Source organism: Rhinatrema bivittatum, chromosome 3 (assembly GCF_901001135.1).
Source record: "Rhinatrema bivittatum chromosome 3, aRhiBiv1.1, whole genome shotgun sequence".
Lineage (NCBI taxonomy): Eukaryota > Metazoa > Chordata > Amphibia > Gymnophiona > Rhinatrematidae > Rhinatrema > Rhinatrema bivittatum.
In genome coordinates, this window is record NC_042617.1 from 549548433 (window position 1) to 549562338 (window position 13906).

At 43.3% G+C, this 13906-nt stretch overlaps 2 protein-coding genes across 2 annotated transcripts in view; one reads left to right on the forward strand and one right to left on the reverse strand.

Annotated features, from left to right (window-relative positions):
• MCM9 (minichromosome maintenance 9 homologous recombination repair factor) overlaps nucleotides 1-13906 on the forward strand; it is a 192011-nt gene that overhangs the window by 72514 nt on the left and 105591 nt on the right. The window lies entirely within an intron of this gene.
• ASF1A (anti-silencing function 1A histone chaperone) overlaps nucleotides 1-13906 on the reverse strand; it is a 38419-nt gene that overhangs the window by 870 nt on the left and 23643 nt on the right. The gene's annotated exons all lie outside the window — the stretch shown is intronic.

Sequence of the window (13906 nt, forward strand, 5' to 3'; positions counted from 1 at the left end):
AATTTTTCTACTACTACGGCATGAACCGCAGCTTTTTTGCTTTTCCTAAGCCAGTATGTATATCTATCTCCCAGTCTTCCAAATGTAAGCCAAGTAGAGCAATGACTTCATTGACTAAGACAGCTGGATGCAACTCTTTACAGAAATACTTCTGACACTGCTCCTAGACAGCCAAATAGAGTTTTCCTCCGCACTCAGGCAGCCCAATCCCTACAAGTGGGTTATGCACCTCTACCATCAGATGGAGACAGAGTAAAAGCTGACATCACAGATATAGCCCACAGTATTCTCCATCTCCAGCAGATGGTGGACATATATTTCCCTACTAGGGAGTACCTGTAATAAAAAAAGAAAAAGACGACAAGATGACTGGATGGCACTGTTTGCCTCCTGAAGTGATGCCATTTCGGCCCCTCCCTCAGTTGAGAGCCTTCAGTCCAGTAGACTTCTTCTGGCATGGACTAAATAAATAAAAATAAAAAGTGGTTGCAGGCCGAGAGATGCTCAGCAGAGGCGGCTTTCTCCCTCTCCCCTCATAGCCAGAGACCTATTCCTGCCTCCAACCAGGGAAGGCTGAGCTCAGGTAAAATTAAACAAAAAAAATGAGGAAGTTCTTGTGAGGCTATCCTTCCTTCTTACCGGGACCTTCTCAGTGTTGGTGTTTGGCATCTCCCGCTAGCATCTCTGAGGAGTTAGTGAGGTATGGAAGCAGTGTAGGCTTGGCAGTAGGCCCCACTTCTAAATTTCTTTTCTCGGGTTGAGTGGTAGGCCTTGGCGGTTCCTTCGCACTGTTTTCTGTGTTCGTTGGCACATGCATGCACGCCTTCTTATGAGCCTAGATTCGCTCCTCCTGTTGTAAATGTACTTATGTGGCCTGTCAGTGTGTGTGCTTGAAGAGTAGCTGAGCACGTATTGTGTGCGAGTATCTAAATCGCATACCTAGCCACGTAGCTGACTGCTGAGGTATCTTAAGCACATATTTTACTGCTGTGCATGTCAACCAGACAGCTCCATGGCGCCGGTGTCAAAGACATCTAAGCACTTAGCTGTGCTGCATGCCATATAAGGACTATATTGGCAGAGCTTTCTACGAGTCTGAGTCAGTGCTGCCTGGATGCTAGAGGTGATTTGCCGATGCTGGTCCATTCCTCGGTCTGAGGGGAGTGGGGCTGGAGGCGACACAAGGGTGTCCCTCTTCTTTGGTTAATCCACTGACAGAGATGTCTCCGGGAAAGTCTCACTCACAGGACGTCAGGCTTGGGCCTATGGGCCTGATAAGGACCCATCCTCCTTTTCCTGGGTGGAATTTTTCCAGGGACTACAGATCATTCTTCAGGGGCATCCTTCAGAGATGGTAATGCCTCCTAAATCAGGATTGCAGTCTCGGGGCTCCCCTTTGTCTGCCACCGCTTGCAATCGCCATGGTGCAACAATCCCTGATTATGTTCAAGTAGTTGTGAATCAAGAAGATACTGAGGAGGATTTGGGTTTCTCCCCTCTTGAGGAAGGGAAATTCCCCCGGATTTAGAGTCACATAGAACTCTTCTACGTTTCTTTCATATAGATGAGTTGCCAGGTCTGATTTCTCAGACTGAAGATGCTTGGGATGGTTGAGAATGACTCTTCAGGTATGCAGAAGGGCCACCCCATATTGGTCACCCTACACAAGGCAAAGTGTTTCTTTCCCCTTCTTGGTGCAAGTCAAGAGCTGATTGACCTTGAATGGAGAGCGCCAGAGGTGAGCTTTAAAGGTGGATGCGCCTTGGCGGGTTTATATCTCTTGGATCCACAGGCAAGAGAGCAGTTCCATTTCCCAAAGGTAGATTCATTAGTGTGTTCTGTAACTAAGTGAACCAACCTTCCAGTGGAAGAAGGGGCAGCTCTAAAGGATGCTCAGGATAGAAGGATTGAAGCTATCCTTAAGCAATCCTTTGAGGCCATGGCAATGAACTTGCAAATTGCTTGTTGTTCCCTGGTGGCTCGAGTACTCTGTATCTCTCTGAGGAGTCTGGGGGAATGGTTTTGGATGGAAGAGCAGTAATGGAACCGGGGTCGACCGCCTTAGCTGATGGAGGCTGTGACCTTGTTTGCACTGCTGCCAGAGGGGTTGCTTCTGTAACAGCAGCTAGATGTTAACTGTGGCTGCGCAATTAGTCCGCAGACACTATTTCTAAGTCCAATCTCACCAAACTGGCAGTGAGTTAGAGGAGAAAGCAAATAGATGAGGAAAAGCCCAGGTCCCTCCTTCGCCACTCTCGAGATTTCAGGTGATTTCATCCTTTTAGGGGAGCTTCCTCTAACAGACTTCAGTCTTTTTTGCTCCAGAAGGCCTCGGAAGGATGCAGGCTCCAGGAGTGGGGCCTCTCGTTCTTCCTAGTGAAGGTTTGCGGACTTACCTGCTGGTGCAGGAGATAAGTGGCCATCTACCTTGCTTTTATCAGAGGTGGGTCCAGATCATATTGGACCAGTTGTCCTGGAAGTGATTTGGGATGGCTATGCGTTAGAATTTCTTCGCATTCCTCCAGATGCCTTTATGATCTCTCCATGCAACTGCCCTCAGCAGAAGGTAGCAATGGAAACTACATTGAGAAGACTTTTGGACCTGAAGGCTGTAATTCCTGTTCCAGAATCACAACTAAATACGGGCTGCTATTCCATCTAGTTTGTTGTATCCAAGAAAGAGGGGTTCTTTGGGTACATAATAGATCTCAAAGGAGTCCATCATTTGCGGGGCACTCATTTGCGAATGGGAACTGTATGTTCCATACTAATGGCAATACAATCAGAGGAATACTTCATGCCTCTGGATCTGACGGAGGCGCATCTGCATATTTCCATTCGCCAGGAACATCAACTGTTCCTAAGGTTTGTCATTCTCTGATGTCATTACCAGTTTCAAGCCTTGCCTTTTGGGCTGTCCACTGCACCCAGGACCTTCTCCAAGGTCATGGCGGTAGTAGTGGCAACCTTGCGGAAGAATGGCATCCTAGTTCACCCATATCTGGACGACTAGTTGATCCGTGCCAAAAGTGTGGAAGAAAGTCACTGGGCCTCTCACAAGGTGGTCTCCTTAGTGCAGGACCTAGGCTGGGTAGTGAACTTGGCCAAGAGCAACTTACAGCCATCTCAGATACTGGAGTAGCTCGGCAATCGCTTCAGTATGAAGGAAGGGCAGAGTGTTTTTGCCAGAGAATTGAATTCAGAAGTTGATTGCTCAAGTTCAAACCCTGAGAAAGACTGTTTGCCCGACTGTATGATCATATCTTCACGTCCTGGATTTGATGGCAGCCACGTTAGAGGTTGTTCCCTGGGTGAGGATGCAATTGTGACCTCTTCAACACACATTGATTTCCTGCTGGAGTCCATGGTCGCAGGACTACACGGTGAGGCTTCTCTTACCATTGGATGTGAGCTTCCAATTGCAGAGTGATTGCAGGCGATCATCTCAGGAAGTGTGTTTCCTTGGAGACACCGAATTGGTTAGTGCTCATGACTAATGCAAGCCTCCTAAGTTGGGGAGCTCACTGTCAGGAGATGATGGTGCAAGGTTGCTAGAATGCTGAGGAACAGCAGTGGAGTATCAACTGATTTGGAAGCACAAGTGGTACAGCTGGCGTGCTTGCAGTTCACTGAGCATGTAAAGGTGGTCCGGATAATGTCTGACAATGCGACAATGGCCTACATCGATCATCAAGGCAAAATCAGAAGTCAACAGGTTTCGGAGGAGATAGATGAGCTCATCATATGGGCAGAGCAACATTTGCTAGACATATCCACTTCCCACGTTGCCAGAAAGGACAATGTGCGGGCCAATCTTCTCAGCAGAAATAGTTTGGACCCAGGAGAATGGGTGTTCTGTCCCCAGTAAAGGGTACATGTTTGTGTCTACATTGCAGCCCATCTGTGTTTACTACAGCCCCTCCCTTCTGAGAAGTTTTGACACTGTGACATTTTCTGTAACCCAGGATGAAAGTCTGGGAGCCTTGCCTTTAAAGGAAGTTTTGCCTTTAACAGAAGCCCCCTCCCCTCTGTTCCTCCCATTGGGAAAGGGTCTGCATGCCTTCTCAATCTAACTTGGGTCCTCTTAGGTGCCTTATTGGCTGAAGAGACTGCTCTTCATGTCCCCCCCTGTGTCACATGGATCCTAGGCTCGCCACCATTGGATCTCGCCCCTGGCCCCAGCCTGTGGGGACTTTTCCTGTAATCACTCTCCAAGACTGTGGATTAGTCTCAGCCACGCCATGTAGAAGACACACATGCTTGTAATTTCTGTTACACGAACAGCTTTTTTACATTCCTCCTACCACTTTAATCCTAAAAGACTAATCAGCTTCAAGCCCTTGTCTTCTTACCCTGCATCCCAAGAAACTTCATCTCCCTTGTGAGTAATAGGAAATTATCTATGCAATAAATGATTTCAAACATAAAGATCTTTGTTTTGAAGACTGATTGGGAGGAAAGTTAGCTGTTTTGGATGAGAAAACTTGGGTAGTTTTTGTTGAGCCAAAATAATGGGAGTTAGCAAATGAAGCTTTTCAGCTCATAGTGGAGTGCTGGAACCATCCGTACCTAGACTTTCTGGCAACTTCCAACAATGCAAAAGTTCCATGGCTTTTCAGTTGTAGACAGGATCCGAAAGTGCTGGGTGTCAATGTTCTCGTTCAGGTATGGCCACATGGAAGTCTCCTGAATACCTTCGCACCCTGGCCTATAATAGACAGGATCATTCAGAAAATTGCAAATCAGGCCAGCACTGTACTTTTGGTGGCTCCATGAGGCAGTGGTATGCCAATCTGCAGAGATTGCTATTGGGCAGTCCTCTCAGACTGCCTCCTGAGAAGGATCTGTTGCAGCAGAGACCCATTTTTCATGAAGATCTGGATCGATTTTGTCTTACAGTTTGGCCGTTGAGAGAGCTAGGATGTTTAAGCATGGTTATTCACCTGCAGTGATTTCCACTTTACTTTGGGCCAGGAAATTTTCTATGTTTCTGACCTATATGAGAGGCTGAGAACCTTGCTCTGAATACCAGGCCTCGAAAATTCTCCAAAGTGGATATTCCACTGATTTTGGAATTTTTACAGGGAGGATTTCATAAAGGTTTGGCCTTAACACTTTGAAGGTTCAAGTTTTAGGGGCAAGTCAATGGTGGGCCTTTGTCTTCCCATCCAGATGTGTCCCAGTTCTTGAAAGGAGTTAAGCATCTGCATCCTCCTTTGTGGTTATCGGTGCCTCTGTGGAACCTTAATCTGGTCCTGAATTTCTTGGTGAGTCCAACTTTTTGGCCGCTACGTGGCCATTGCTTGCAGCTGCTTACCTTGAAGTCAATTTTTCTGGTGGCAATCTGTTCTGCATATCAGCTTTCTGAGCTACAGGCTCTTTATTGCCATGAGCCTTTTCTGCATTTGACTTTGGGAGCGATACAGCTTCAGACTGTGCCTTCTTTTTTGCCAAAAGTGGTTTCAGAGTTTTATTTGAATCAGTCCATTTCCCTGCCCACACTGGACAGGAACAGAGATGAGAGAGTGTCATCTTTTACATACCTTGGACTTCAAGTGTCATTTGCTGCGGTACTTGGAGGTTACTAAACTGTCCAGAAGTCTGAATGGTTATTTGTGCTTTATTATGCAGGTAAACAAGGTAAACTATCGCCTGCTGGATTAAGGAAGTCATCACGGCCGCCTATGTGGATGCTGACATTCCTTTGCCGAAGAAATTTAGACTGCATTCCACAAGGGCTTAGGCGGTATCGTGGGCGGAGATTCAGTTGTCTCCTGTCGATTTGCTGAGCAGTGACATGGTCATCCTTACACACCTTTTCCAAGCATTACTGCTTGGATGTTTGGGCTCAGAAGGATGCCATGTTCGCGTGGGTGGTGTTGACTGGACCTCAGGCAGCCTCCCACCCTGGTTGGTAGTAGCTTTGGTACATCCCACTTGTGGGGATTGGCCTGCATGTGTGCAGGAGTAGGAGAAATTACTACTTACCTGATAATTTTCTTTCCTTTAAGCAAGGCAGGCCAATCCCTGACCCGCCCTTGGCTGCCTATTTTTGCTTTTGTTTGCCCTTTAAATGCGGACGATGCAGAATGTTCATGTTGTTCATTGGAGGACTGGTAAGTGGCTTAACCAGCCCCTTAGTTTTGTACCTGATCTTTGTTTTGTCTGAGCTCAGTGTTCCCTATTATTTGGAAGCACGAGTGATTGATTATACTTGAAAATGATTATTAACAGTTTGTCCACAGTTTGGCTTTTTCAGAGAATACTAGCGGGCTGATGTTTGGGGGAGGGCTGTATATCCGTGATGTCAACTTTTACTCCTCCTCCATCTGTTGGTAGAGGTGCATAACACACTTGTGGGAATTGGCCTGCCTTCCTTACAGAAAAGGAAATAATCAGGTTTTCATTTGTTGACCTGGAAAGCTAGATTAAGACAAATGTCTGGGTCCTGGATGGCTCGGGGAGATAAGTGACCTATCCAAGGCTACATATAATCAGTAACAGAGGGATCAGAAGTCATGCCCCAAGACTTCTTGTGGTGATAGTTCAATGATCAAATAACTGGAACATTCCTCCTCCCAGATGTAATTGCAAGAGGAGGAGAAACTCTATTTGAATTTTTGTAAGGTGAAGACCTAGTTATTTCCTTAGAATGGTGAGCAAGTATGGCCTCTAACAGGTGTGGGGGTTTTTTTGTTTTGTTTTGTTTTGTTTTTTAGAGTTTGTAGTTTACTTGGTTTTATTGTGTTGGTGATTATTTATTGTTTGTTTTTGATTTGTTTGCTTGGCTTATTTTGTATTATACACTGCCTTGAGTGGTTATTTCAATCTGGTATTGTAAACCTACTTAGGTAGCCACGATAACAGTATAGAAATATTTTTAAAATATATATTACCTCCTTCCTTCAGGAGCTAGGAATGCCACTGCAGCAGTGTTCCTAGTCCTGTGAAGCAGGATTGTGAGCGGGAAATAGAACTTGTTAGGTTGGTACATAAGAACTTCAATTACTATCGGGCCAATTCAGTAAATCGCGCGGGAGAGCCGGCGCTCCGAGGCCAGCGCCTGCTGTCCCGACGCGCACCCAGGCCACACTCCTGGGCGGGCGAGCGATCGAGTATTCAAATGAGGGCCCGCGCTAATAAGGAGGTGCTAGGAACACTAGCGCGTCCCTAGCACCTCCTTATTGGCAGAAGCGGCTGTCAGTGGATTTGACAGCCGAAGCTTAATTTTACCAGCGTCTGTTGTCAAACCCGCTGACAGCCACAGGTTCGGAAAATGGACGCCGGCAAAATTGAGCATCTGTCTTCCAACCCGCGAGCCGCGGGCTGATTTTTTATTTTTGGGACCTCCAACTTAATATCGCTATGATATTAAGTCTGCGGGTGTACGGAAAAGCATTTTTTTCTGCTTTTCTGTACACTTGCCCAGTGCAGGCCGAAATTAATGCCTGATGTTACTGTATAAGGGGTGGTAATAGCGCGTCGAAAACACGCATCCAGATGGGGGCTAACGGTGTGCTCGGCCTGAGCGCACCGTACTAAATCGGTCTATATGTTGTTTGACTAACAACTTGCATTATGGCGCAATAAGAATCACCAGGTACTTGATTCTTGGAAGGTTGAAAGTGCCAGCACTGATATTAGCATAGTATTAGAGCCAAATCTTTGTGGCCTATATAGAAACACTACCTTAGCTTGTCTCTTACTCGTCCATTTATTTCCCCGATATAGGAAACAGCTTGGTTTAAGATTATAACTCAGGAACAGTAGAAAAGGAAAGAATGTAGTATCATAGAAAGCCATGTTGTTCTAGCTATTTCCCAAAATGTTTCAGTTAGAAGCTGTGGTAGCAGGTAGCTAGGAGTTCAAAGGCCAAGGGATGAACAGTGCAAGCAAGAGAAAAGGAAAGGTTCAACAGCATATGAGCTAAATCTTGCTCAGTTCTTGCTTCCCTGAAAACTCAAAGTGACCAATGTGATGCTGATTTTTAAAAAAGGGCTCCTAGGTGATCCAAAACACTATTAACCAGTGAGTCTGACCACCCAACATGGTAAAAACCATTCTTAAAAACAAAATCACTGACCACATGGAGGCCAACAAAAATGAATAAAGGAAATGGAACGACTCCCCTATGATGAAGCTATACAGGTTCAAGCTTGGAAAAGATACAGTTGAGAGGGGACATGATATAAGTTTATAAAATCATGACTAGGATGGAATGGATAAATAAAAGGACAGCTTTTTACCCTTTCAAATAATACTACAACAAGAGGACACTCCATGAAACTAAACCAGCAGATTTAAAACAATGGGGGGAAAGCCGACATTCACTCAGTAGTGCATGGTTCGGAGGAAGGTATCCTTGAAGGATACTAATGAAACAGGAGAGTTAGGGCATCCCAACAGTAAGGTTCCAATAAAAGAAAACGTAGTCCATGTGCCTATATGTAAAAAATCACCTGCGCTAAAGATTTCCAAATTATCCCAACCAACTGAAAAGCAGGTTGTTAATACAAACAAAAAACACACTTTGAAATGTCTGTATGCCAATGCCAGAAGTCTTAAGAAGATGTGAGAGTTAGTGTATAGCAGTAAATGATGAGATTGATATAATTGGCATTGCAGAGACCTGGTGGAAGAAGGATAACCAATGGGACAGTGCTATATCAGGGTACAAATTATATCGCAATGATAGGGAGGATCAACTTGGTGGGGGTGTGGCACTTTATGTCCGGGAGGGTATAGAGTCTAACAGGATAAAGATCATACAAGAGACTAAATGCTTAGTAGAATCTATATGGGTAGAAATCCCATGTGTGTTGGGTAAGAGTATAGTGATAGGAGTATACTACTGTCCACCTGGACAAAATGGTCAAACAGATGATAAAATATGCTAAGAGAAATCAGGGAAGCTAACCAATTTGGAAGTACAGTAATAATTGAAATCTCCCATTACCCCAATATTGACTGGGTAAATGTAACATCAGGACATGCTAGAGACATAAAGTTCCTGGATGTAATAAACGACTGCTTCATGGAGCAATTGGTTCGGGAGCTATTTTAGATTTAATTCTTAGTGAAATGCAGGATTTGGTGAGAGAGGGAACTGTGGTGGGGCCACTTGGCAATAGTGATCATAACATGATCAAATTTAAACTAATAACTAGAAGGGAGGCAGTAAGTAAATCTACAGCTCTAACACTACATTTTCAAAAGGGAAACTTTTATAAAATGAGGAAAATAGTTAGAAAAAACTGAAAGGTGCAGCTGCAAAGGTTAAAAGTGTTCAACAGGCATGGACATTGTTTAAAAATACAATCCTAGACATGCAGACCAGATGTATTCCTCGCATTAAGAAAGGTGGAAGGAAGGCAAAAGGATTACCGGCATGGTTAAAAGGTGAGGTGAAAGAAGCTATTTTAGCCAAAAAAAATCCTTCAAAAATTGGAAGAACGATCCATCTGAAGAAAATAGGAAAAAGCATAAGCATTGTCAAGTTAAGTGTAAAACACTGATAATATGGCGAAGAGAGAATTTGAAATGAAGTTGGCCGTAGAGGCAAAAACTCATAATAAAAACTTTTTAAAATATATCCGAAGCAAGAAACCTGTGAGAGAGTCAACTGTTAGATGACCGAGGGGTTAAAGGAGCTCTTAGAGAAGGTAAGGACATTGAAGAAAGACTAAATGAATTCTTTGCTTCCTTGTTTACTAATGAGGATGTTGGGGAGATACCAGTTCCGGAGATGGTTTTCAAGGGTGATGAGTCAGACAAACTGAACCAAATCACTGTGAACCTGGAAGATGTAGTAGGCCAGATTGACAAACTAAAGAGTAGCAAATCACCTGGACCGGATGGTATGCAACCTAGGGTACTGAAGGAACTCAAAAATGAAATTTCTGAGGTACTAGTTAAATATGTAACCTGGCGGCCAAGTGAGAGGTGTGTGAAGGCTGCGCGTTTTTCCCCTCAAACCTGAAATACTTACCTTCGAAATGCCTCACACGAAACGCAAGGCTCGGCTCAGGGAATGCTTGCCACTTACCAGTGCTGGGGAACTAACTCAAGCTACGATTCCTGCCTTCTTCGCCTCAACGCCCACGCCTGTAGACCCGGGAGCGACAGCCGCGGAGGGCAGAGATGAGGAGCATGCATCTCAGCCCCTGGCTAACGAAATCTCGCTAAGTCCCGGTGCACCCGAGACTTCCTCCCCACCGCAGCGTATGGAAGGCCGCGGGACAACGCAGGCAACTTCGCAGGGATACCTCACGGAGCATCGAGCTCAGAGTGAGAGAGACCCCGAAGGAACATCGCAGCTGGGTATATCAACACCCAGTCCGCTGGATGAGGGAAGGGAAACTGCCTTTGGAATCGCAAGTGGTGGTGAGTTCAGGCAATTGACTTCTTTTTTGGTAAAGCCTGAAGTTGTCACAATGGATACTATTTGGGACGCATTAGCTGCAGTTGAAAATGCTATTATAAATCTATCCAGGATATGTGTGGAAATGAACAAACGTAGTGTTGAAAGTGAAAGAAGGGCTGAAAAGCAAGAACAGAAAATGCAGGAGATGGAAGAAAAAGTTAAAAATTTGGAAATTTTTCAACACCACGTAATACAAAAAGAGACTGTGATTGACAAAAAGATAGAAAATCTTGAAAATGTGATTAGGAGCGGTAATATAAGAGTTTTAAATTTCCCAATTATTACTCTTATAACACCACTGGAGCTGTTCAAAAAATATTTAAATGTTGTCTTGAAAATCCCCTTGGAGGCAATGCCTTTGATTACTAAAGCATACTATTTACCAGCAAAAAGAAAAGATGAACAGCAGAGACATGACCAGCAAGACCAACTAAATATTTCAGAAGTATTGGAACTTTCTGTTGAGGACGTAGTAACAGCAGGAGGAACTCTTTTCGTATCTTTTGCTTTTCAATCAGAAAAAAATAATGTATTGAAGATGTTTTTCCGAAATAGGTCCGCAGTATTCTATGGCCAAAAATTATGGCTTTTTCCTGACATTACGAGGCCAACACAAGAAAGGAGAAAAAAATGTATTCAATTGAGAGAAGAAGCGATGGCTATTTGTTCACAGTTTACCCTTCGTTACCCCTGTAAATGCGTAATCAAGTATTTAGACTCCGTGTATGTTTTCTTTGAACCCTCGCAACTCCGTTTTTTCATAGATTCTCACCAACTAACTGCGATATAGGAAAAGGCAGTGGTGCTAAATAGGTATAGATAGGCTGGTTATTGGTCACCTTTATTTCTTTTTTCATGTTAACCTTGAAGTCCTACGCTCCTTAGAGGTTTCTATCCACCCCCTCAAATATTTCTTAATATTGATTGGTTACTGTACGATTGTTGCTATTAGTTTTCTTAATGTTATATTAATATGTAACCTATAATTTCAATCACAATGGTTTATTGGTGAAAATGCAATAAATAAAAAATTAAAAAAAAAAAAATTGTAACCTATCATTAAAATCATTCATTGTACCTGAAGACTGGAGGGGTGGCCAATGTAACCACAATATTTAAAAAGGGCTCCAGGGGCGATTCGGGGAAACTCTAGACCAGTGAGCCTGACTTCAGGGCTGGGAAAAATAGTGGAAACTATTCTAAAGATCAAAATCACAGAGCATATAGAAAGATATGATTTAATGGAACATAGTCAACATGGATTTACCCAATGGAAGTCTTGCCTTACAAATCTGCTTCATTTTTTTGAAGGGGTTAATAAACATTTGGATAAAGGTGAACCGGTAGATGTAGTGTATTTGGATTTTCAGAAGGCGTTTGACAAAGTCCCTCGTGAAAGTCTTCTAAAAAAAAACAAACTAAAAAGTCATGGGATAGGAGGCGATGTCCTTTCATGGATTACAAACTGGTTAAAAGACAGGAAACAGAAAGTAGGATTAAATGGTCAATTTTCTCAGTGGAAAAGGGTAAACAGTGGAGTGCCTCAGGGATCTGTACTTGGACCGTGCTTTTCAATATATTTATAAATGATCTGGAAAGGAATACGATAAGTGAGGTTATCAAATTTGCAGATGATACAAAATTATTCAGAGTAGTTAAATCACAAGTGGATTGTGATACATTGCAGGAGGACCCTGCGAGAATGGATGATTGGGAATCCAAATGGCAGATGAAATTTAATGTGGACAAGTGCAAGGTTTGCATATAAGGAAAAATAACCCTTGCTGTAGTTACACGATGTTGGAAAAAGATCTAGGCATCATAGTGGATAATACTTTTAAATCATTGGCTCAGTGTGCTGCAGCAGTCAAAAAAGCAAACAATGTTAGGAATTATTAAGAAGGGAATGGTTAACAAAACGGAAAATGTCATAATGCCTCTGTATCGCTCCATGGTGAGACCGCACCTTGAATACTGGGTACAATTCTGGTCACCGCATCTCAAGAAAGATATAGTTGGTATGGAGAAGGGCAACCAAAATGTTAAAGGGGATAGAACAGCTTCCTCTGAGGCTGAAGAGGTTAGGGCTGTTCAACTTGGAAAAGAGACAGCTGAGGGGGGGATATGATAGAGGTCTTTAAAATGATGAGAGGTCTTGAAAGAGTAGATGTGAATTGGTTATTTACATTTTCGGATAATAGAAGGACTAGGGGGCACTCCATGAAGTTAGCAAGTAGCACATTTAAGACTAATCAGAGAAAATTCTTTTTTGCTTAGTGCACAATTAAGCTCTGGAATTTGTTGCCAGAGGATGTGGTTAGTGCAGTTAGTGTAGCTGGGTTTAAAAAAGGTTTGATTAAGTTCTTGGAGAAGTCCATTAACTGCTATTAATCAAGTTGACTTAGGGAATGGCCTCTGCTATTACTGGCATCAGTAGCATGGGATCTTCTTAGTGTTTGGGTACTTGCCAGGTTCTTGTGGCCTGGTTTGGCCTCTGTTGGAAACAGGATGCTGGGCTTGATGGATCCTTGGTCTGACCCAGCATGGCAATTTCTTATGTTCTTACTTTTTCACGCCGCATGCAATCAAGCTGTGGAATCTGTTGCCAGAGGACATGATCAAGGTGATTAACATAGTTAGGAAAAGTCCAAAACACATTATTAGCCAGGTAGACTAAGGAAACATTATTGCTATCTCTGGGAATGAGTAACAGGAAATAGATCTACTTTATAGGTCCTGGATTTGTCACAGTCTGAGGCAGCTTCTGGGCTCAATGGAACTTGCTCTTACCCAGCATGGCGTTTTTTTTTTTTTATTATATAGTCTTCTGGTCCAATTACTCTTCAAGCCAGTGAACAGCTCAGCCCTAGTACAAGCTGGTTTTGACCCAGGCACTCAGAATTAAATCCAGACAAATGGATTTTAAAAAGCACTTGTTTAACAGAATTCAGAATTCAATTGGAGATGACCTACAGCTCTAAAATTGTTCCTCCTCATCCAGTCACTGCAATTGGCTATCTTTTACCCATGCATGGGAAAATGTCTTGGTGGAAAATATTTACTTTTTAATTTCAAAATATATTTTTGGCTACACGTCCTGTATTAATTCTGAAAAGTGACATTGCTCCATGAAACCTCAGTCCCTCAAAACCAGCCAGACTCGTGCATATTGTTAAAAGTCTGTGGAAGTGAACGCACATACAGAGACTGATGTTATTGGCTATGTCAGAATGAAAGTTTCTCTAGAAATAGCCCCATTGGGCAAGGCCTACTTCACTCTCTCTATAGATGGATATCATTGTATGCTTCACTCTTGCACATTTCATTGAACAGCATGCCATGCAGAAATAAGGTCAAGCCAGTAGGATTAATAGCCTGCTTTGCCACATGGGCAAATCACTGGTACAAGGAGGCACTAACACAAAAAAATATATATATTGCTTTATTTATTTATTTTTTAATATTGAACCAAAATGGAATGAG